Here is a 26,524-nt window from a genome sequence, read left to right as displayed (position 1 = left end):
CAGACAAGAACTTAATCTACAGGAGCAAGGGGAATTGTGGAGAGGATTTAAGAATCAGCATAAATTAATTACAATTAGACACAAACAAAACTTATAAATATTCTTTGAAGATTATGAGATAGTCCCCATCAGTGCCTGCCCGGAGAGCCCCATCTTGAGAGAAGACACAAGTCCACTTGGTGACACTTGGCTAACATCAGGGCTTGCAGCGATTAGCTCTCTTTGATTGGAGAATACGACAAATTGGCAAATTGCTTGAAACCAATTTCAATTGTTGGGACGACAATCCAGCCAACCCCTTGACCTCAATGAAAATAAGACTTTTGACTCCAAACCTTGCGAATAAAATCCCTGGTATGGTGTGAGTGGGGCTGCCATGTTTGCTGACAAGACAGACTTCAGAACCACGGTCAACGATTCAGTGGAAGCAAGTATTTGTGAAATGTACTGATTTAAAAAAAAAAATTCATTTCATTTCTCAGGTAAATTAGAAGATAGGCAATATGTTATCTTTCTTTTGATGGAGGGAAAGAAGGCAAGAAGAAAATGTTCGACACACCCATGTCATGTTCGGTGGGTCACTCACTGACCATTCAGAATATCAATTCATTAGACATTCCACTGTCAGTGAAAAACAAAATTAATTCTTTTGTTTGTTACCTGATTATTTTACAAGCATGAAGTATTGTACCAGGTGTGGCAATGAACCGGATCTGTCGGTGACATAAGAGAACACCCTATCTACTGGGCTCCTTGACCTTAGGGCAGTTGGGTAGGGTAGCCTTGTGTCTAAACTGTTTGCTCGTCCTGCAGAAGGCCTGGGTTCAATTCCCCACATGGGCACAATATGTAAAGTCCAATTCTGTAGTCTCATGCCGTGATAATGCTGGAAGGGGCGGTGGTTAGCCTTGTGGTTAAAGCATTTGCTTGACACGCCGAAGACCCCGGTTCAATTCCCCACATGGGTACAATGTGTGAACCCCATTTCTGGTGTCCCCTGACATGATATTGCTGGAATATTGATAAAAGCGGCCATGATATTGCTGGAATATTGATAAAAGCGGCCATGATATTGCTGGAATATTGATAAAAGCAGCCATTATATTGCTGGAATATTGATAAAACCAGCTTAAAACCATACTCTCTCACCCACTCACTCACAATAATGCTGGAATATTGCTAGAAAAGGCAAGAACCAAACTCACTGCTTGCCACAAAGCATAGGCCAGCAACATGTTCCACACAGTTTTACTTCATTCTTACTCTTCAAGGTCGGAACATCCCAGACTGAAGGTGAAACCACTATTACATGGCAATTAGTGCTGTCAAAATCATACACTCATCACATTCATGATATTGATAGCCAATATTTCTAATATTCAGAATTCTACTGTTAACCATGGGATTCCATTAGCTAACCCTATCGGATCCACAGCCATTGTTCCAGGCCTTTTCTGCACAAGGAAATCAATGTTGGTTATGTTTGAATCAAAACCAAACCCCAAGTCCCATAAGGTGCAGTCTTAATTGATTAATTGCCACAGACTTCAGGGGCTGGATAGATTAATGAAGTGTGAAGCTAATTCCAAGTATTGTCTCGGAACAAATGAACCATAAATCCTTGTTATCAAGATGTCGTTCAAAATGGCTGCATTTCCTGTTGCCTGTGAACAGATGCACGAGTCAGCCCCGTGAAATACCATGTAGTAATTTACAACCAATTTCTGATATCATAGACGAACACATTGTCATGATAAGCAGGGGCACTGGGTCCATATTGTCTTGAAATGTTCCTCCTATCTTGGCTCCCTGATATTGATAGTGTTCAGTGATTTACATTCAGTTCAATGGAACAATGTATGATATGTTGTTTAACACTCAACTCAACCTTACCTCAATGTAGCAATGTATGATATGTTGTTTAACACACACCTCAATTTCACATTCTGTCAACAAAGTGTAACACTGTATGCTATATGATGTTTAACAGTCAACTCAACCTTACATTCAGTTCAATGTAGCAATGTATGATATGTTGTTTAACACACCTCAATTTCACATTCTGTCAACTCAATATAACAATGTATGATATGTTGTTTAACACTCAACTCAACCTTACATTCTGAAACCACAATGGAACAATGTATGCTATATGTTGTTTAACACTCAACTCAATCTCACATTCTGTCAACTCAATGTAACAATGTATGCTATATGTTGTTTAACAAACACCTCAATCTCACATTCTGTCAACTCAATGTAACAATGTATGCCATATGTTGTTTAACACTCAACTCAATCTCACATTCTGTCAACTCAATGTAACAATGTATGCTATATGTTGTTTAACACACACCTCAATCTCACATTCTGTCAACTCAATGTAACAATGTATGCTATATGTTGTTTAACACACCTTAATCTCACATTCTGTCAACTCAATGTAACAATGTATGCTATACGCTGTTTAACGCACACCTCAATCTGACCTCAATGTAACAATGTATGCTATATGTTGTTTAACACACACCTCAATCTGACCTCAATGTAACAATGTATGCTATATGTTGTTAAACACACACCTCAATCTTACATTCTGAAACCTCAATGGAACAATGTATGCTATATGTTGTTTAACACGCAACCTCAATTACTCAATTCTGAAACTCGACAGGGAAAACCAGGGTTTAGTAAGTAAGTTGTAAACAGGGTTCTCTATACATGTGGAGATATTTGCTACAGATGGCAGGTTCAGTTCCCCATATTTTTTTACCAACAACACATTTATTTCACAACCTCCAGTGAACATTTTGTGTTTGTGTAAACCCTGTAGTAAATTCTTTTTTAAAATGTTTTAAAAAACAAATTATTTTCATTACGTTTTACGTACCAGACCTTAGAAATTAACCTACAATGCAACGTTTGATTCCTCTGTGAATGATAGTTACATCATGACGGAGGAATCAAACATGGACTGTAAACCCACAGAGGGATTTAAACCTGGATCTAGCAAGTAAGAATTGAATGATGTAACCACAGAGCCACGTCCCAGAGGCGAGTTCATCTGTCTCAGTTCACCAGTCAATCCCGAGTCTCTTGTAGCAACACTGAGAACAAACACCAAACTAGGACCATGGTATAGTCTTGGTTGGTTGGGTGCTGATCCACCATGAAGATTGCATACCGTTACATGACAGGTCTACGCCATCACTGACGAATATCTGCCTTCAGTTTAATCAAGTAGATGATAAACATTGGTAAGTCTAGCTAGATACATTCCACATAGGAAAACACCAGCAGATACAAAAAAACATAAATATATAAATCATAAATTTATTGTGTAATAAATACCTAGACTATATGTTAGTGTAGTGGCAGTCATGTATGCTACACACTGATCCCTTGCACGACCTTGGTGAAGACGGTCGACAAGATGGAGAGAGAGTTCCAACCAGAGATGCTGTTTGGTGAGGAAGGTCCATCATTGCAAAATTATTTTTTTCAAATGTTTTAAAAACAAATAATTTTCAATACATTTACGAACCTGACTCTAGAAAATGACCCATAACGCAACATTTGATTTCGCTGTGAATGACAAGTTACATCATGACGGAGGAATCAAACATGGACCGCACGACCACAGAGGGATTCAAACCTGGATCAACCAAATAAGAATTAAATGATTTAACCACAGGGCCAGAGGAGAGTTCATCTGTGTCAGTTCTCCAACCCTGTGTGGAGTGAGTCTGATAGTCAGGAAAGCCATAGACACAACAAACAGCCCCAACCTCAGAGAGTCATTATAGAAAATACTTCCAATCTTATAAACACTAGTTACTTTCACTCGTATATACACGATAGAAAATTAAAAGCAAGATAAGTCGAAATATTCCGCCAAACTTCCAAACTTTAAAAAGTCCATTAAATCTTAATTAGTGGCACTGATGTTAATTACAATGTAACCTGCCACCAGTGATGCAGCAGTGGAGGTTCGGTATCAGCCCACGACAGACGTGGACCGGCAAGATAGACTCTCGCTGAATTAAACTTCCTCCTGCATCAAAGGCTATATCACTCCACCATTTATACAAGTGCATTAGATGGAAACATTTCTGTTACTTTTTCTCTATATATTAGATTATATGTCAGACACTGGGGACTGTTACAATCAAGGGAAGCATTTAGCACTGATGTACCCACTGGGTTGGATAAATGTTTGTTTATGCAGATACGCTTCTCTTGATCTGTGCCATGAGAAACATTTTTTCACAGAATAAATAAATAAATATATTTCAGTGTCACTTGGTGCATCTTTCAGTTATTTTACAAAGTCAAAACTATTGCATCAGAAAATGAGCTGTGCTTCCTGTACATGTTTGTAATCAGATAACAATTCTGGGAAAAAAACCCTCAAATTCCCCCAAAACTAAATATATTCACAAATGTTGTTATTTTGTAAAACTGAATAAGAGGAGGTAGTGTTAAACAGAGCTTATTTCACATCTGTAAACGGCAGGAATAAACAACACGTCAATCCATGTAGTATGATGTTGTGAGAGAGTGAGAGAGTGTGAGAGAAAGGGTGAGTGAGTGAGAGAGTGAGAGAGAAAGGGTGAGTGAGTGAGAAAGGGTGAGTGGGTGAGTGAGTGAGTGAGAGAGAAAGGGTGAGTGGGTGAGAGAGAAAGAGAAAGGGTGAGTGAGTGAGTGAGAGAGAAAGGGTGAGTGGGTGAGAGAGAAAGGGTGAGTGAGTGAGAAAGGTTGAGTGGGTGAGTGAGTGAGTGAGAGAAAGGGTGAGTGGGTGAGAGAGAAAGAGAAAGGGTGAGTGAGTGAGTGAGAGAGAAAGGGTGAGTGGGTGAGAGAGAAAGGGTGAGTGAGTGAGTGAGAAAGCGTGAGTGGGTGGGTGAGAGAGAAAGGGTGAGTGAGTGAGTGAGAGAGAAAGGGTGAGTGAGTGGGTGAGAGAGAAAGAGTGAGTGAGAGAGAAAGGGTGAGTGAGTGAGTGAGAGAGAAAGGGTGAGTGAGTGAGTGAGAGAGAAAGGGTGAGTGGGTGAGAGAGAAAGAGAAAGGGTGAGTGAGTGAGTGAGAGAGAAAGGGTGACTGGGTGAGCGAGAAAGGGTGAGTGAGTGAGTGAGAAAGCGTGAGTGGGTGGGTGAGAGAGAAAGGGTGAGTGAGTGAGAGAGAAAGGGTGAGTGAGTGGGTGAGAGAGAAAGAGTGAGTGAGAGAGAAAGGGTGAGTGAGTGAGAAAGGGTGAGTGGGTGGGTGAGAGAGAAAGAGTGAGTGAGAGAGAAAGGGTGAGTGAGTGAGTGAGAGAGAAAGGGTGAGTGAGTGAGAGAGAAAGGGTGAGTGGGTGAGAGAGAAAGGGTGAGTGAGTGAGAGAGAAGGGTGAGTGGGTGGGTGAGAGAGAAAGGGTGAGTGAGTGAGTGAGAAAGAAAGGGTGAGTGAGTGTGTGAGAAGGGTGAGTGGGTGGGTGAGAAAGGGTGAGTGAGTGAGTGAGAGAGAAAGGGTGAGTGAGTGAGAAAGGGTGAGTGAGTGAGTGAGAGAGAAAGGGTGAGTGGGTGAGAGAAAGGGTGAGTGAGTGAGTGAGAAAGAAAGGGTGAGTGAGTGAGAGAAAGGGTGAGTGGGTGAGAGAGAAAGAGAAAGGGTGAGTGAGTGAGTGAGAGAGAAAGGGTGAGTGGGTGAGAGAGAAAGAGAAAGGGTGAGTGAGTGAGTGAGTGAGAAAGGGTGAGTGAGTGAGAAAGAAATGGTGAGTGCGTGAGAGAGAAAGGGTGTGTGAGTGAGTGAGTGAGTGAGAAAGAAAGGGTGAGTGGGTGAGAGAGAAAGGGTGAGTGAGTGAGTGAGTGAGAGAGAAAGGGTGAGTGGGTGAGTGAGTGAGTGAGAGAGAAAGGATTCAGTCAGTGAGTGAGAAAGGGTGGGTGAGTGAGTGAGAAAGAAAGGGTGAGTGGGCGAGAGAGAAAGGGTGAGTGAGTGAGTGAGAAAGGGTGAGCGAGTGAGTGAGTGAGTGAGAGAGAAAGGGTGAGTGAGTGAGAAAGAATGGGTGAGTGAGTGAGTGAGTGAGTGAGTGAGTGTGTGTGTGTGTGTGTGTGTGTGAGTGGGTGGGTGGGTTGTTGGGTGCGTGAGTGAGTGAGTGAGAAAGAGAGAGAGAGAGAAAGGGTTGGTGATTGAGTGAGTGAGTGAGTGTGTGAGTGTTAGTGGGTGGGAGGGTGAGTAGGTGAGAGAGAAAGGGTGAGTGAGTGAGTGAGAGAGAAAGGGTGAGTGGGTGAGAGAGAAAGAGAAAGGGTGAGTGAGTGAGTGAGTGAGAAAGGGTGAGTGAGTGAGAAAGAAAGGGTGAGTGCGTGAGAGAGAAAGGGTGGGTGAGTGAGTGAGTGAGTGAGAAAGAAAGGGTGAGTGGGCCAGAGAGAAAGGGTGAGTGAGAAAGAAAGGGTGAGTGAGTGAGTGAGTGAGAAAGGGTGAACGAGTGAGTGAGTGAGAGAGAAAGGGTGAGTGAGTGAGAAAGAATGGGTGAGTAAGTGAGTGAGTGAGTGTGTGTGTGTGTGAGTGGGTGGGTGGGTTGTTGGGTGCGTGAGTGACTGAGTGAGAAAGAGAGAGAGAAAGGGTTACATATTGAGTGAGTGAGTGAGTGAGTGTTAGTGGGTGGGAGGGTGAGTAGGTGGGTGATCAAGTGAGTGAGTGAGTGAGTGAGTGAGTGAGTGAGTGAGTTGGAGCTTACTGCGACTGACTGCGTGGAGATGTTTATCCTAAACCTTTGATATGCATCATGATAAAGGAAGAGCTCTCAAGGTTTTACGAGGTCTCGAGTGGTATAAGCTTCTTTATTGTGGGGCTAAGTACCAATAAACATCAACAAATATTTCAAAATACAAAACACATTTATGTTCAACAAATATATTAATGTCACATAAAGGTAATGCACAACATAATATACTTCAAATAATCCCCAACTTGAATCGTGTCACAGAAAACATCACCATGTAAATTTCAGTTCAAACAGAGCACCATAACTCCAGTATTATTGCAAAAGTTGCTCTAAAGGAAGGGCCATAAAGTCTCACGGAGTCATAGCAACAAAAGAATTTTAAAAGCACATTCAAATGACGTATCGTAATTTCTCTTTGTGATTCACAGGGCATGTACGTTATAAGATTTGTTTGTTTTTAAAATCAAAAGCATTCTGAGGAAGTTATTCCTAATTATAGTAGGTGGATAAACATATTTGCACAATATTCCAGTTACTTCTGGATATAGCCCAACCTGAGGGATGACCGAACAGATGGAGCGGCTAGGGCTGGCATGCAATGTACACATGACTCAAGGCTGAAATATCTTTAGACGATTTCTTCCTACAGGTCATGATACCTCTAAACAAATCTCTCAACGGTGGTTAAATTCAGATGTGGTTATGAATATACATGTCAGGGTCACGGTCTTGCCACGAGCATGCTGGAGCAGAAACAATATGCCGTGAGAGAACCTCGAGACGTCGGCTATGGTGTTAATATAGTACCTTCCGATTCCTTGGACTAACACTTCGTCAATGAAAACATGTCTTTAAATTGTTTTTATTTTTTTCCGAAAGAACCTTTCCTCTTCTGCTGTGTGGAATCAAGCAAAATAGACTTGGTTAGTTTGATCTAGACTTGTCTAGGTTTTTAGAAAAAAAAATACCTAAAGAATATAAATTCCACAGTCACGGCGCAGGACTACTGTTTCCCCTGAACTAGCCTATGGTCACCCTCTACAGTCAGCAGGATCTGTGTCCTTTAGGTGGCCATATTCATAAATATGTAGAATGTCTCACCTCTTTGTCATCAAACATGTTTGTGGACTCAGATCTGTCACAGATACAACTCTGAGAAATTTGCACCCGGAAACCTTCTGGATACCTTCAGCAACCTTAAGTTTTGTTGGTAGTTTTCAGATAATATTTTATGTGTTTCACACTTAATTGAACAAAATGCATCCCAACATTTTGCAATTTTTGGGAAGGTTTCTAGAAAACAGAAACCTACACATTTTGTTTTGTGAGTATTGTTACTTCGGACCCCGATCTGTACACTACGTAACAGAGTATTGTTACTTCGGACCCCGATCTGTACACTACGTAATAGAGTATTGTTACTTCGGATCTGATCTGTACACTACGTAACAGAGTACTGTTACTTCGGACCCCGATCTGTATACTACGTAATAGAGTATTGTTACTTCGGACCTGATCTGTACACTACATAACAGAGTATTGTTACTTCGGACCTGATCTGTACACTACGTAACAGAGTATTGTTACTTCGGACCTGATCTGTACACTACATAACAGAGTATTGTTACTTCGAACCTGATCTGTACACTACATAACAGATTATTGTTACTTCGAACCTGATCTGTACACTACATAACAGATTATTGTTACTTCGGACCTGATCTGTACACTTCGAAACAGAGTAATGTTACTTCAGACCTGATCTGTACACTACGTAACAGAGTACTGTCACTTCGGCCCTGATCTGTACGCTACGTAACAGAGTACAGTTACTTTTGACTGGATCTGTACACTGCGTAACAGAGTACTGTTACTTCGAACCTGATCTGTACACTACGTAACAGAGTCTGTTACTTCTGACAGGATCTGTAACCTACATAACAGAGTACTGTTACTTCAGACCTGATCTGTACACTACATAACAGAGTACTGTTACTTTGGACCTGATCTGTACACTACGAAACAGAGTACTGTTACTTCTGACCTGATCTGTACACTACGTAACAGAGTACTGTTACTTCGGCCCTGATCTGTACGCTACGTAACAGAGTACTGTTACTTTTGACTGGATCTGTACACTGCGTAACAGAGTACTGTTACTTCGAACCTGATCTGTACACTACGTAACAGAGTCTGTTACTTCTGACAGGATCTGTAACCTACATAACAGAGTACTGTTACTTCAGACCTGATCTGTACACTACATAACAGAGTACTGTTACTTTGGACCTGATCTGTACACTACGAAACAGAGTACTGTTACTTCTGACCTGATCTGTACACTACGTAACAGAGTAGTGTTACTTCGAACCTGATCTGTACACTACGTAACAGAGTCTGTTACTTCTGACAGGATCTGTAACCTACATAACAGAGTACTGTTACTTCTGACAGGATCTGTACACTACGTAACAGAGTACTGTCACTTCTGACTAGATCTGTACACTACGTAACAGAGTACTGTCACTTCTGACTAGATCTGTACACTACGTAACAGAGTACTGTCACTTCGGCCTTAATCTGTACACTATGTAACAGAGGAAGGTCACTTCTCACTGGATCTGTACACTAGGACGTCAACCTCCATGTAAGCAACAGTCTAAGTTATTTTACGTTATGGAGGAAATGCAGATGTTCTAGCAGAGAGCTTCTGTGTGTTAAAATTCTCATGGATGCCTGATTGTATCTTGGATTTAATTCATACTGAACAATCACTGCCAAACAAGTATTACCATCCAGCTTCCACTTTACATAGCAGAGTTGATGAACCAGGAAAATAGCTTCTATAGGATTTGGTTGTACAATGTAATTTTGCCAAGGTCCTTGTAACATAAATCAGTCAGGTTAGAAACTTGCTGCTCATAATTTCCGTTAATTTATATGTTTCCTAATTTACATGGCAAGACTTGGCACTCAAGGTACAAGCAGTGGCTGTCAGTTTTATTACTTGCCTCAGTACAGGTAATGGCCCTTCATTTTGCACTTCCGTAACTGAGTGATTTCAGAAGATGTCTTGAAATGATTGCACAAATAGATTTTTATTTTCTGTGTTAACTGGTGGTGGCCATATTGTGGCCAGATTGTGGCAATGTCTTGGTGTTGACGGTGGCCAGATTGTGGCAATATCTTGGTGTTGATGGTGGCCAGATTGTGGTGTTGATGGTGGCAGATTGTGGTGTTGATGGTGGCCAGATTGTGGTGTTGATGGTGGCCAGATTGTGGTGTTGATGGTGGCAGATTGTGGTGTTGATGGTGGCCAGATTGTGGTGTTGATGGTGGTCAGATTGTGGTGTTGATGGTAGCCGGATTGTGGCAATGTCTTGGTGTTGACGGTGGCCAGATTGTGGTGTTGATGGTGGCCAGATTGTGGTGTTGATGGTGGCCAGATTGTGGTGTTGATGGTGGCCAGATTGTGGTGTTGATGGTAGCCGGATTGTGGCAATGTCTTGGTGTTGACGGTGGCCAGATTGTGGCAATATCTTGGTGTTGATGGTGGCCAGATTGTGGTGTTGATGGTGGCCAGATTGTGGTGTTGATGGTGGCCAGATTGTGGTGTTGATGGTGGCCAGAATGTGGTGTTGATGGTGGCCAGATTGTGGTGTTGATGGTGGCCAGATTGTGGTGTTGATGGTGGCCAGATTGTGGTGTTGATGGTAGCTGGATTGTGGCAATGTCTTGGTGTTGACGGTGGCCAGATTGTGGCAATATCTTGGTGTTGATGGTGGCCAGATTGTGGTGTTGATGGTGGCCAGATTGTAGTGTTGATGGTGGCCAGATTGTGGTGTTGATGGTGGCCAGATTGTGTCAGTGTCTTGTTGTTGATGGTGGCCAGATTGTGGCAATGTCTTGTTGTTGATGGTGGCCAGATTGTGGCAATGTCTTGGTGTTGATGGTGTTGAGAACCCACAACTAGCAGATACTGGCACGGTTAAGGGACTCTGCATAACAAACTGTGGTGCCTTAGACAACTGGGCCACCCATGACCCATGCCAAGAATAATAAGTTTGTTCAAAATGGTCCCCTGAAAAGGGTGAGTGAGTGAGTGAGTTGGGTTTAATGCCGCTTTTAACAGTATTCCAGTACTATATCAGCATGTGAAAGCTCGAAGTGATGCAGGTCTTAGACGTTTACCACTTCGATGAAACTCACGAGCACCGGCATGGTGCTGACAAACCTAGAAACATAATCGGGACGAACCGGGATTCAAACCCATTATCATAGGCTTCTGGCATGCCCAAGGGACGCAACTCTTCACACAGCCTATTGCAGTACATAAGATGACTGGGCAATCCGTGCCCCCTACGAAAAGGAGGTTGGAATCAAACCGTGGTGGGTGATCACAAGGCAGGAGTTGACTGGGTGCATGGATGGTGGGTCCGGTATAAGACAGGACTAACACAAAGAAGTCGAACAGCAGGTAAAAGCTTGACACGTCTCGCTTCTGTTTACCATCAACAACCACCAGCCGATTTCATCAACTGCATCATGTGTAGGGTGTTACATACTCTCCTGCTTGTTTACATGATGATATTCACCTAACCACTTCCACATGGATTGAGGGAATCGCTGAAGGAGCTCATTCCTTCAATTGCGACAAACTCTCCACATCAACCGCGATCCAATGAGTTTTCTGAGACACCATCCCTGCACTCAAGCCCTCAAGAATTCAACACTCGCCAGCCAAAAAAAATCACAGTTAAGATGTAAAATATGAAGTAGAGTTGTAAAGCGTCTAACCTTATGAACATCACAGAACTCTTCAGAATAAAGAGAACACATTTAGTGTGGACAAGTTGTGCACCAAATAGTCTTGAGGTAAATATCACAAAGCCTGGTTCTCCGTAGGCCTGTCTGAGGCAGGTGGAACAGATTTCACCCAAGTCCTCCGACTTGCAAATCCTCATTACAGCTGCAACACTGCCTTGTCAAACATAAAGATTGTTCCCTTATATTTAATGATCTTTCAGCATGTAATAAGCGATAAACAAAAGCCTTCCTCTTGAACGAATGCGAAATGAATGTTCATTATCTCTGAAAAACACACTTTAGATGTAGAATTTTTCCAAAGGTGAAACCTACACCATGGTTTGCTTCATAGGGAACCTATTATAATCCTTTTTATGTGGCATCCAATATGAAGTGCTTTGAATATATACAGTTCCAGAATAAAAACTGCTCCATTTCAAGTGTGCTGAAATGAGTTTAAGACAAAGAGCAAGCATGGTCCATTGTGCACCACTGGTTAAGGCAGAGGGGATATTAGTTGGGTTTCTTTTTGGTCTTTTTAACCGTTTGATATACTTAAAGTAAATGTATATATTCACAGCTGTGAATGCATTTAGCTAAAAACATAAACATCTCCCTTTATGAAAATAGATATATTAATGAAATGCTTTTGAAAATCTTAAAAGAAAAAAACATTAAATACAAAACACTATTTAAACATCAAAACAGTTGTGAATCCAGCTTGATAACGAGGTAAGAATCTCCATGGAAACATTGCTGTATGCAATAAACCAGAACTTGTTATCAAGAAAGTTGTATGTTTTCTTCCTCGCTCACCAACCTCTAGAATGTCAATCAAACAGGTGTGAATGTGCTACATAAAACTCTCAAACACAACTACTTTAAAAACCACTAACTAACTGACCATGATTCTGCTGACTCAACACTTATCTCCTGCTGGTTCAACACTGATCATCACTGTTATATTTCAACAAGGCATTTATTCAGTTTGCAGTGAGTAAAACAAGTCATATTTGTTTACGTAAAACATTATTTATGGTAACCAAAACACACACCTAATTCTACACAAAATGATTTACAAACGTTTGGCAGGTCACACAGTAAAAAACAAAATGACTGGACGAAAAACAAACATTTCTTTGGTGTTAACATAAAAACCTGGGAAACTAGTATTATTCCCCTTATGACAAGCATTGCAGATGAACAGGGCTATCACGTACATGGCCAATGATTTAGGAGGAGTTGGAATCATTTGTGTGGAACAAGTCAGCATATTGCTTCTCGAAAATAATCCACCACTGGACCACACAGTCTCTCAGTGAAATGACTTTCAGGATCAAAAGAACATCAATCCTAAATGTATGTTATTCCTCTAAAAAGTATTTTGTTTTCATGATCACAACAACACTAACAAAATTAACACATACAAATTCGTTAAAACCTACAAATAAAAATTTGTTAAAACCTACAACTTGCAAATACACACTCCTGCAATAAACGTGGAAGTCTTAGAAAACAGCGGCATACTTTTTCCTTATGTTTATGTATTGCAGCGTGATATCAGAAGATATCGGAGTCTCATGTGACATACAAGATTAATCCAGCAGCATCTCCTTGGTCTCGAGTGGGGTTCGAGTTTATCAAATAGCACTGAAGTCAAGAAAACTACTCTTTTTCCATGTAATGGCGAACCCAGAGGTCAAACACTTCCCCAGCCATGGACACATATTCCTATACGCATGAGACGAGAACACACACATAAAACGTTCTAACTGATTGTAAGTTGTTGATAACAATATTTCCAGGTGTACACACAGGTGCAAGACCAGCAGGAACTCTCCTGGAAAGGAGGTGAAAAAGGAGGAACAATCTTTACTATTGGAGGTACAAAAAATGACAGTTTCTAGTCTAAAAGGAAGACGTAGCGATGGAATCTTTATATGAATGAATAAGGGTTTTTGATCGATCAACACTGAAGGTTAAAATGATGGTAAGACAGAACTAGGAATATAGAGGAATCAAGAAATGGTTCTCAGTCTCGCACTATATAGGCCTCCTCACAACTAGTGCGCGTGTGTACGTGCATACGTGTGTTAGGAACGGCATTCACTGTACCCTAGACTTGCACAAGTCTCTTAGGTAATTATTATTAGTACAAATCATAATTTCTAGACTATGTTGATAATAAGAACAAATTGTCCCTATAAGAGACCTTACCGTCCACACATCTAGACTTGCCTAGGAGGATAGAATTACAACACATCTATGGTTTTATCTTTCAGTACAGCCTTGGAGCAAGGCTAACTGTACCCTACTGTATCATGGTACAACTAGTGTGGGGCGTGGTGACCCGCTGCCCCTGAATACTTGTGACAGAAACAATGAATCATTTTCCCAGAAGAAGAAAGTTGATGAAACCTGGCGTGTGAGGCATTGGAGAAGGAGCAATCCATGTACTAACAGAGGAACAAAACAGTCTGGAATTCCTGCTATTCCGTCAGATCCTGCTGCTATATATGTGGTTCCATACTCATTGTATGCTTTATGGGATAATAAAAAACAAAAAAATATCGTGACAAAAAGAGCAAAAACTTTGTGTCTGTACAGTTTAAACGACAGGGCGGTAGAAAATAAGTATTTCTCCATTACGACATGTAAACATAAGTATTTCTCCATTACGACATGTACACACAACAAATTCAAAGAATTGAATATTTTTTTTCATTGTGTGACGAGAAAAATATGATTATACAAGTCTTCAAAATATTTAATCTTTAGGTGAAGGGTTATACCTCAGGGATACTTTGAAATATTACCAAAACTTCCAATAATGAAAGGTCAAGCATTTACTGTCATATTTTAGTTTTCAAGAAACTATTTAAATATGAGTCTGAACTCCAAGGTTAACGATCTACAAACTCTTGAACCAATTTCCCCTCCATGATACATCCATGATAGAAGGCAACAACACAACAGTCATAACAAGGAAAGACATATATAAGAGCATGTCCTACAAATACGCACACAGCAGTAATGAGAACATTCAACAAAGGCCTCGAAACAGGTGTCTTGATCGTCCGTCCGACACAAAACAGGGTGTCTAAGCAGATGGGATATAGACATGGCTGGTGCCCCACCCACGGTGCCCTCACAAACTCCATACAGCATGTCACGCTTGTTATCTCATTGTGTAAGGAAGTGTCGGCAGTGCGTGCGAGTACAGTGGAGACTGTGTTTACCTGTGTACGACATCAAACAGTGGATGCTAGTTTATGGGAAAGTAGTATAGTCAACTTCCAACATGGTGGCTCCTGCCATCTTGTTGACCAGGTTTTTTTTGTTTATTTAAAAAAATTTCATGATGTCTCCTAAGGTTAAAGAATGTTTACAAAGAGGTGACATATTTTCAAGCTGTGTTGTAAAATGGTCTCATTTACATTCTTACTTCCAATTGCAGAAATGGTCAATGGAAAAATAATTTTAATCACATTATATTTATAGAAAAAGTAATAAATTTAGTGAAAATAATTACAAAAGATACAAATTACTTCACACTTGAAAACAGGGGTAGGGGAGGCCCAATCGTCAATGGCGCCACAATTCGCTGTGCAGACACCAGAAACCTATGATTGTGGGTTCGAATCTCGGTTCGCCCAGATTATGTTTCTAGGTTTGTCAGCACCATACCCGTGCTCATGGGTTTCACCAAAGTGGTAAACGTCCAAGACCTGCATCATTTCGGGCTTTCCTCCCACATTAAGCTGAAACGCTGTGATATAACAGGAATACTGCAGCGTTAAACACAACTCACTCACTAACATTTGAAAAAAAATCATCTCAGACACTTAAAGTTAATAATCACAATTCGAGTAACCCGAACTCATAAAAATAATTAATGTTAAAATACAAATCATCCAGTAATATTATTTGACAGCTTAACAGTTAACAATTGAAAATAAAATACTCTAATTGTCCAGCACACAAATATCCGATGTATGACACATGTAGATGGGACAGTCGTGAATCACGCTTCCTCTTCTTGGGGGGCAACCACTCAGAGTAGATCTCATCTAAATGTTTATTGAATAATTCATTGCTCCTTAAATCATCATTTCCTGCGTAACTGAAGAAATTCGCCACCACGAATCCTAACAGCATTACCAAATATCATTGCCCTGCCCTAAACAAACATTGTCAAATATTGATAACAACACTCCTATGGCAATGTTAACACTTGGTCACAATCTCAATACAACTTGTAGAAAATGGTATGGTGGATTTATCAAGTAGTCTTTCCTGGCGTTATTATTTGCTTCACACATATGGAAGATTGTGTCAACACTCAACACAGTAGTAAGTGACATTTCTTTGCCTACCACTTGAGAATGTACTGGTGTATTTGACGAGGACAATTGACGGGGTACATGCAGGAGCTCTCTATCTCCTCTCAAGCTTACTGATGGCTTGGGGAAAAACGAATGTTGAGAGCAAAATTCATTTCACTTGATACCATATCATTTTGCAAGAGAAGAAATGAGATTTATTTGAATTCATTACATGAAAAGAGCTGGTAAAAGGACTTGATGCAATGCTTTGGTTCTCTCCTCTGACCTGCTCACAACATACAGGGTGATAGAGAGGGTGATATAGAGCAATAAAGGCACTCTTGTGTAACCTAGGGCTATACTGCATGGGTGCTATAACACAGCCTGGCCACAGTCTGATTGGTTACATGGTTATAAATGGCATAACAAGGCATGGAAATATTTTAAGCACGTTTGAATGCAATATTGTTAAAATTGACTTTTTCAGTGGTCACAAAATGTAAAAACATGTTTTTGAAATCTGATATAAATACTTCAAAATGTAATCAATTTGATAATATGCAACAGAAACCTTCCACTCTTCACCAGACATTGGTTGTAGTGAGTGAGTGAGTATGGTTTTACGCCGCTTTTAGCAATATTCCAGCAATATCACGGCGGGGGACACCAGAAATGGGCTTCACACATTGTACCCATGTCGGGAATTGAACCCGGGTCTTCGGCGTGACGAGCGAACGCTTTAACCACTAGGCTACCCGACCGCCCCACATTGGTTGTAGAATGTGCTATGGCTTCATGCAATAATTGCCTTCTGCATCACGTCTCGGCTTGAATAGCTGCACTATCGCTGATGCGGCCTTTAAGCAATAATCACTCACTCACTCACTCACTCACTCCATGTGATGTTATTTCATTTCAGAGCTGTGTGAGATGTGTATCATCTTGTATCGATACAGAAAAAGAAAAGAAACGAATATCATATCGTGATTTGAAAGCTCACAATGCACCAATGCGCGATGTATTGTTTCACCCCTAGCTAAATCTACCAAAACTAATCTCCCAGACCATCGAACATGCATGTTTTTAGAGTTGACGATGGAGACACACACAGCTTGTCTTGGACGGTAGGGAGGCAGGTACTTCAAATACTGACACAATTCTTATCTTCTGAACATCAGCCAAATTGTAACTGCAAAATGATAAGCCCAGGCGATACAGTTTATTTTGTGTCAGATTGAACGAACTAGCAACAAAAAAGTACCTGACCTTCTACTTTCCACTAGTCCTTTCAAAAATGTACTTCTCACGACCAACCGGCTAGCATTAATTATGAAAGCTGCTCATAGACATTTCACACTTCGACATGAAAAGAAAAGTGTATACCAAACAGAAATCTCCTCCTTTACTTGAACACGAACTGCTGTTTCCGTGGAGAACATGAAGATGACGTGGACATCGCCCTATAATATCAACTCCTACTATATACAAAAATATCTCACAAAACACTTTAAAAAAGTTAGGGAGTGCCCTTTAAAAGTCTGGGTAATTCAATCAAGCATCAAAGTGTGATATGAAACGTGAATTCAAGGGGACGTTCCAGACTAAGTAACACCATTTGGAACGCTGGATATCAAAATCAAGCTTCATGAAAAAATTGTTGCATAAATTTGTCCTGGTTTTAGATGAGTCATATTATGCTTGCTTGATGAGATACACCTTGATTTAGATTAGCTACCACGGCTTTTGCTGCTCTGTTATTTAGAGTAGATCCAACTGCTACAGCAGCTGGGTGGGTGAGTGAGTGAGTGGGTGGTTGAGTGAGTGAGTGGGTGGTTGAGTGAGTGGGTGGTTGAGTGAGTGAGTAGGTGGGTGGTTGAGTGAGTGGGTGGTTGAGTGAGTGAGTAGGTGGGTGGTTGAGTGAGTGGGTGGTTGAGTGAGTGAGTGGATGGTTGAGTGAGTGAGTGGATGAGTGGGTGTGTGTGTGGGTGGGTGAGTGAATGGTTGAGTGGGTGCATCCATGGGTGGGTGAGTGAATGAGTGAGTCTAACACCCCAGACTCTCAGTCAGCTAATGAGTGAGTGAGTTAGGTAGTCTCTCAGCCAACTCGTGAGTGAATGAATATGGTGTAAAAGTTGGCAACAAGAAGAATGGGCATCACATATTGCGTGACAATTGAGCCAGACAAGCAAACAATGTATCCCTTCCACTCATCCATGGATTCAGTGTTATCAACTCAATGCAACAATATGATCAGTTCATTTTGTATTTTACAATGAATCTTCATCCATGATCTACTTATCAACTCCTCCATGTTGCACGACATCCAGAAACATATCCAGCCCTGGAAACAAACACACACGGCACCAGCAAATGAAGTTGTCGTCTTACCTTAGCACAATTAGAAGTTGATTGTCCACAAGTCCAGGTACAATATCCAACTAAGAAAGGAAGAGTCACTCTGAGGTTCTGAAACACAGAAAACAAGTTATATAGATAGTTGTGTGGAAACTAGCAGGAGGCCTGAACATGGAGAATCGGGTGACAGTGATTGTCAAGGATTATGGTGAAATAAGAGAAGAAGATTGACTTGACACTGATGTATTTATGGCATTTACCATACAGTTTCGCCTCCTTTCATGGGAACACATATGTAGGAAATTTGAAAACTATATTTGGCAGAAAGAATGTCGGAGTATACGCTGCTCCGAGAATGAACAAATGATGGGGATGAATGGATGAATGAGGGTTAGTGGATGAATGAATGTGTACGTGAATGTGAGAAAGGGTTGGAAAATAAATAAATGAACTTGAATGTGGATGTGAATGTGGAATGATATGAATGAATGAAGTTGTGGCTGTGTAACATGATTACAGGACAATTTACCTCGTTCTTAGATAAGTGAGTGAATACAAACGAAACAGTTCCTAGATTTATTTATGAAACCACCAGGTATGTTAAAACATATCCACTCTTGGGTGGGTGGGTGTTTGGGTGGGTGGGTGCGTGCGTGCGTGCGTGCGTGCGTGAGTGAGTGAGTGAGTGAGTGAGTGAGCAAGCTTTAAAGTTCATTATATCACAGTGTGACAGCTCCAAGTTTACCACTTTGGTCAAACCTTTGAGCAAGGATATGGCATTGACAGACCTCGGTTCTGAATAAGGCTGAATCTGGAATTAAAACCTACAAATAGCAGGGGACATAACTCTGCACAGCTAATTAGGGCAAACAAACTACTGCAACAAGACATGTGTAGAACTCAGTGGAAATGAAAAGTCAGTGTACATGTGCTTCTCAATCATATTGTTTGAAAAACATTGAATGGCATTCCATTTCCTCTACTGTCACAGGGCCAGTGGGGTAGCCAAGTGGTTAAAGCGTTAGCTCGTCATGCCGAAGACCCGTGTTCCCAACATGGGTACAATGTGTGAAGCCCATTTTTGGTGTCCCCCGCTGTGATATTGCTGGAATATTGCTCAAAGCAGCGTAAAACCATACTCACTCACTTACTCCACTGTCACGGCCTAATCATACCATCTCACTGGTACATGTTTTGCTGTCAGTCAAGGCTACTATTAGCCCTGCAAACAACCCCAAAACTCAATTACAATTATCTGTGAATTTGACAACATGATATCATAGAAGTGCTTATCAGAGGATTTGAGTTTTACAATTGTTTAATAACCCCAACCTTAACCGGTACACTAACCCATCAAACAATCAGGTCTATCATCATAATGTGTCTGAAAAGTTATAGAATATAGATCTAGATCTAATTAAAAATATATACAATAAATAAAAAAACAAAACTTTATTTTAAGTGAGTGAGTGAGTATGGTTTTACAACGCTTTTAGCAATATTCCAGCAATATCATGACGGGGGACACCAGAAATGGGGTTCACACATTGTACCCATGTTGGGAATCGAACCCAGGTCTTCAGCTTTATCCACTAGGCTACCCAACCACCCTCATTGATTTTAAGATATCAATGAACACGAACATGAACACGAACATGAACACGAACATAAACACGAACATGAACACGAACATGAACACGAACACGAACACGAACATGAACACGAACATGAACACGAACACGAACATGAACATGAACATAAACACGAACATGAACGCGTGTTACAACATCAGTTGAGTTATATACACAGACAACCACAAACTGTCACCTGGCTCCATGTCACTCACACTATCAACCAATTATTATAGCTGTCACACAGCTGTCTGTCATAAAACAATATGCCTTCTCCATTCAATCAAATAACTGATCACCACTTCAGTAACCGAAGTACAAAAAACATATGACCAAATGCCATTTCTACCTATTGGAAGTCTAAAAAAACCTTGGTCTGAAATAAATCAGAAACATGCAATTTGTCAAGCTGACATTAAACCAGGAACTTGTTCTTCAGATTTGTTGTTTAACGCCGCACTCAGCAATATTCCAGCTATATGACGGCGGTCTGTAAATAATCGAGTCTGGACCAGACAATCCAGTGATTGACATTATGAGCATCGATCCACGTAATTTGGATTGATGACATGCATCAACCAAGTCAGCGAGTCTGACCACCCGATCCCGTTACTCCTTTTATGACAAGCATAGTCGCCTTTTACGGCAAGCATGGGTTGCTGAAGACCTATTCTACCCCGGAATCTTCACGGGTCCCTTGGTCTGAAATGAATCGGAAACAAGCAAATTTGTCAAGCCGACATAAAACCAGGAATTTGTTCTTCAGATTTGTCCCCCTTGTGTGGGAATCTCAACAATACAATTTGTCAAGTCTACATTGAACCAAGTTCTTCAGATTTTTCTCCCAGAAGATGAAATACCTTTTTTTCAGAAGCATGAATGATTGGGATACTTGCTCTTGGCGGTGGTTAAAATCCCATTAACTGATAGAAAACAACAACATATATATTTTGTTTCTTTGCTGAGGTTTATAATAGCTGCATAGTTTATTTTGGCCTGGTTCAGCACACTTTAGGCAAAGTCGGCAACACAACAAGTTACCAGATAAATCTGTTAAAAATCAGAAATTTGCCAACTCAGAAATTATAGAGTAAACTTTTACCTCAACATAGTGCATGATGGTCTGATTGTCATGGTCCAGACAAGGAGAGATGTTAACGTTCCTCATCTTTTGATGAAACATGCCAGTACCTCTCCATTTAACTTTTCATCTAAATGTCTCAGTGTTTAATTTGCTAAAAATGTTTAAAACACAAAAATCAACACATAAAGCATCTATTTTCCGAACCCATGAAAACCAACAACATGGTCTAACAATCATCCCCTCAAAAAGCTTTTATTGCAATCACGAAAAGAAATTCATGGTTAAGACGGAAAATATACGTAAACATCACCATACACCAGTGGAATAAATTACGGTTCCCTGTTTTTGTCTTGTAAACGATGACATTTGTGTTCCTTTGCCTATCACAGCTCTTCAACAAGAAGTCTGGTGCAGATTGCAGAGCCCAACAGAACACATAAAGTGTATGCAGAACCAGTAAATAAGCCTTGCTAAATGATCCTCTCTCGGCTTCATCATGGAGCTTGTGGATAATGCTATAAACCCACAAATTCCTCAGATAAGGGAATAAAGGCTTTGCCTCAGTCTGTCTCCTTCCATACCACAGCACATTGTAATAAATAGTTTCGGTGAGATTCGTCCGATTACAGTAATTTAGGAGTTGAAACAGTTAAGAAAAAACAAAGAATATTTTCAACAGGATGATGATCCGGAGCCAGAACTTAACATTTAAATATCTAATCTGGCACAACACACAATTTTCATGATGAATACGACAAAAAATGTTTGTTGAAGTTTTGCCTCACATATTTGTGACTCCACCCCATAATAAATTATTTCCAAGAAACAAAAAGGCGTCTGTTGTTTTTAAAACGAAAATGGAATGTTTTAATTATTACCGTGAGGTGGGTCTACAGTGGTTTGGTTTGTTGTTTAACACTGTACTCAGCAATATTCCAGCTATGACAGGAGTCTGTTAATAATCGAGACAATCCAGTGATTGATATGAGCATCAATCCAAGCAATTGGGATATGATGACATGCATCAACCAAGTCAGCGAGTCTGACCACCTGATCCCGTTAGTCGCCACTTATGACAAGCATAGTCGCCTTTTACGGCAAGCATGGGTTGCTGAAGACCTATTCTACTCTGGATCTTTACAGGTCGGGTCTACAGTGAAATTGGATGGTACTTAAAGTGTAGGTCAAGAGTGATAACATGAGGACCAGCTGAATAAAGCGCTAAGGTGATCTTCTTTTCTTGTGTATCGTGTCGATGCGCCTTGACTAAATGCACTAAACTACTAAAAATGTACAGCAAACTGAGGCAACACTGTCTTAGAACAAGCAGACAAGTCAATGACCCTGATCAACACCCGATTCAATCCAGTCATCTCGTAGAACAAGCAGACAAGTCAATGACCCTGATCAACACCCGATTCAATCCAGTCACCTCTTACAACAAGCAGACAAGTCAATGACCCTGATCAACACCCGATTCAATCCAGTCACCTCTTACAACAAACAGACAAGTCAATGACCCTGATCAACACCCGATTCAATCCAGTCACCTCGTAGAACAAGCAGACAAGTCAATGACCCTGATCAACACCCGATTCAATCCAGTCACCTCTTACAACAAGCAGACAAGTCAATGACCCTGATCAACACCCGATTCAATCCAGTCACCTCTTAAAACAAGCAGCAGAGTTCTGGAGGCTGTTCTAACCCCCTCTGTTCTCTGGACCTTCACCATTGTGGTAAGCGGGTGAGGTTGTTGAGGGAGGGTTCTAAATATGCTGATTACCGTATTAACGAATCTACACTGAAGCCATGGTCACTGAGTTTCACCAAGTGCACACCAAACACCAAGGATAATCAGCATTTAGGCCTATAAATGGTCAATACTCATTAGACAAGAGACCATACTAGTTGAAGGTGGCAATCTTCAACAATCAATACAAAGGTATTTGGAAATCCCGTGATTCTTCCCGTCTGGGACAACACGGAGTTGAGCAAGAAATGACTGCTTGCAGATGGGCATCAGTACGTGGTGATTGTGTGAACGCGAACACAGATCCTAATTACCTATCAGGACCTGGAGCAAGGTCATCCAAACCATCCCCTCTGAACGGCCAGTTGTCAGAGAACAGCCTCTTTCTGGTTTGAGGTCCATCGTGCCCTTGGGCGTTGTTCGTCAACATGAAAAAGTTTGGTGGAATATTCCGGTTGCATGCAGAGAGCAACCCTTGGTAGTCCTGCTGATTGTGTGCTGTGAGTAAACATGGCTTCAGGAGGCAACTAATCCTGCGCCATGAATGTGGAATATATGTATATATTTTTTTTATTATGTTACCAAAAACCTCGGAAAGTCTAGATCAAACTAAACCAAGTCTGGTTTCCATGATTCCACATATAAAAACAGCAGAAGAGGAAAGTTTTGTTTGAAAAAAAAATTACAATTATTTTAAAGAAATGTTTTCATAGACTAAGTGTTAGTCTTGGAGGCAACATGAGCAGGTGTTTGGCACAGAGGTACCCAGTCAGTAACTTCTGGTTACTCATATTGGCATATTAGCTTAGTCATATTAGTCAGCCTCTCTGACTTTGTTGATGTATGTCATTGATCCCAATTGTGTGGATCGATGCTCATGATGTCAATCACTGGATTGTCTGAACCCTTGAAACATAGAGGTAAATGTGTTCAGAGTAAATAAGAAGTTTCCATCTATAAGTATGTAAACACCACTTTGAACAGAATGTATCATGGTGTTTTAGGAACAAAGTGATGCAGCAGGTAGATAGTGGGTCTCCTGGCTCGGATTGGTCACAAGGAATCATTACTGGGGCAAAACAGGGATTCAAACCCTCAGACAGCAGATCATGGCAGCCAAGGGTCACAACTCCATGACTGACCACTAGACCCCTGTGTGACCATTATTGGGCAAAAAGAATTAAATCAATCATGCATTTTCATAGTTGAGAAATCAGTGTCAGAAGTAGATTCATAATATATTACAGAAACAACCCATGCGGTGTCATGATCTGATTTCTTTCTGGGGTTGGACAACAATCATGCTGGGATATTTTGCTGGTGCTGGGAAAATCCAAACGGTTTGTGTAGGCCATCTTCTGGCACATGAAGTATCCTGGGCAATGCCGTCCAGCAAAATACCACCCATTCCACATAAAATACCTCGACATTATCTACCAGTGCCTGACACTGTTCCCACGGCTAGTATATGTGCTGGTTGCTTGACATCGAAGGAAGAGATAGGATGGGTATTTAAGGTCATATTTGTGTTCCTGTTTGGACGCAACACTATGCCATCAGTACTTCTCTAGATTCATCATGAAGCTTTATGGTTTTATACCCGTGAAGAACCGGGTTACAATAGGTCTTCAGCAACCCATACTTGCTGTAAGAGGGGACAGGGGACTATGCTATGAGGCGTCTAACGGAATTGGGTGGTCAGGCTCGCTGATTTGGTTGATGCATATCATCGATCCCAATTGCGTGGATCGATGCTCATAATGTCAATCACTGCATTGTCTCGTCCAGATTCGATTATTTACAGACTGTTGTTATATAGCTGGAATATTGCTGAGTGCGGCGTTATACAACAAACAAACAAATTATGGCAAGTAGTGAATTGCATACTTTCCTCACACAGCTGCTACTGACGTAGTGGAAACACGGTATTTTCACTTTTGGAAATAAGGTGGCAAATGATATAGTCTAGAAATTTATGAAGAGAAAAGTGTTGTCTGACAGTGTTGTTGGTAGTACTACATCAGGGGATCTCTATACCCACCCAGCAAGCACCTGCCCGGAGAGTTGGTTGATAAAAGGGCTTACATAAACGAATCAACATTCTGTTTTATTGTTATTGGTTCCCTATATGATTTTACTTCAGGTTTCCATCCCCCAACATCCACACCATCCTGAAGAAGAAAATAATACCAGTGACATTTACATTGAAATCCACTTGACCAAACCTTGACTGCAAACACATTATCAAACCATGATTTAGTATTGCTTTATGCCGTATTTAACAACATCCAACAATCTCCATCACTTTCCAACAATCGCCAACAATCACCAACAACATCCAACAATTTCCAACAATCTCCAACAATATCAAACAACATCCAACAATTTCTAACAATCTCAGTCGTAAGTCCCATATTCTACCACAGACTCACTGTCATCTTAGTAATATGACCATTGTAAGTCCCATAGTCTAACATAGACTTGCGATCATCTTAGCACTACAACTGTCATAAGTCCCATATTCTACCACAGACTTACAATCATCTTAGCACTATGACAATCATAAGTCCCATATTCTACCACAGACTTACAATCATCTTAGCACTATGACAATCATAAGTCCTATATTCTACCACAGACTTACAATCATCTTAGCACTATGACAATCATAAGTCCCATATTCTACCACAGACTCACTGTCATCTTAGTAATATGACCATTGTAAGTCCCATAGTCTAACATAGACTTGCAATCATCTTAGCACTACAACTGTCATAAGTCCCATATTCTACCACAGACTTACGATCATCTTAGCACTACAACTGTCATAAGTCCCATAGTCTACCACAGACTCACGATCATCTTAGCACTACAACTGTCATAAGTCCCATATTCTTCCACAGACTCACGATCATCTTAGCACTACGACCATTGTAAGTCCCATAGTCTAACATAGACTTGAGATCATCTTAGCACTATGACAATCATAAGTCCTATATTCTACCACAGACTTACAATCATCTTAGCACTTCGAATATCATAATATCCAAAATTCTAACATAGACTTACGACCATATTAGTTCCATGATAGCTTGACTATCGTAAGTCAACGTAAAAGAATGTGAATTGCAATTGTCTTAATGCTAAGATAATTTTGTGTCCACGTGGCCCCAGGTCTTCAGCATGATAAAGAAGCCCTTCAACCCATCGCCTATCAAACTTGGACACATAAACCTCCCTTGCCTCCGTAGCACAAAGCACAATCATGTTAACATTTGTTGCTACATCATCACGTTCATCTGATCCAAAAGTTGCAACACAAGCTCTCCCCGGTTGAACTTTCACAGGTTGGTTTCCGGCGCTAGTTGTGATTGGCGTTGGATGAGAGTAAATCAGTTATGACACTGACACAATCTTGGCTGCGTTGCACCTATTGTCTTTCACAGGGTTAGACACAACAACTGTGATAGTCAGGCCTCCACCGACCTCTTGGCACAACACATTTGTCTGTTATTAGCCTCAAAACATTCAATACGTCTCTTGCTACCTCATTATTATGAAGCTATGATTTCTCTTTTACAAAAACATCAGTAGATCTCTGTGGTAAAATCATTCTGTCTGATAGCTGCACTAATTTATATTCAGTGTGTGAGTAGTGAGTGAGTGAGTGAGTGAAAATTTAAGGTCATGTCGGCAAATATCTCTGCTAAATTGTGACGAACAAATTATGCATTTATACTATACAAAAATCCTGTCGTTGAAGGACAGTATAATGGCAATATCACAGCGGGGGACACCAGAAATGGGCTTCACACAATGTACCTATGTCGAGAATTGAACTCGGGTTTTTCGGCATGACAAGGAAGCGCTTTAACCATT

At 40.8% G+C, this 26,524-nt stretch overlaps 1 protein-coding gene across 2 annotated transcripts in view; it reads right to left on the bottom strand.

Annotated features, from left to right (window-relative positions):
- The window catches only part of LOC124113419 (hemicentin-1-like), a 114,190-nt gene that overhangs the window by 70,010 nt on the left and 17,656 nt on the right, over nt 1–26,524 (bottom strand). For both annotated transcript variants that reach the window (XM_046473763.2, XM_046473761.2), the window contains exon 2: nt 18,211–18,288. The gene's annotated coding sequence lies outside the window, so the exon portion shown is untranslated. The remainder of the gene's footprint in view (nt 1–18,210; nt 18,289–26,524) is intronic.

This window comes from Haliotis rufescens, unplaced genomic scaffold (genome assembly GCF_023055435.1).
Source record: "Haliotis rufescens isolate VD_foot unplaced genomic scaffold, xgHalRufe1.0.p SCAF_27, whole genome shotgun sequence".
Lineage (NCBI taxonomy): Eukaryota > Metazoa > Mollusca > Gastropoda > Lepetellida > Haliotidae > Haliotis > Haliotis rufescens.
This window is presented reverse-complemented; position numbering and strand designations above follow the sequence as displayed.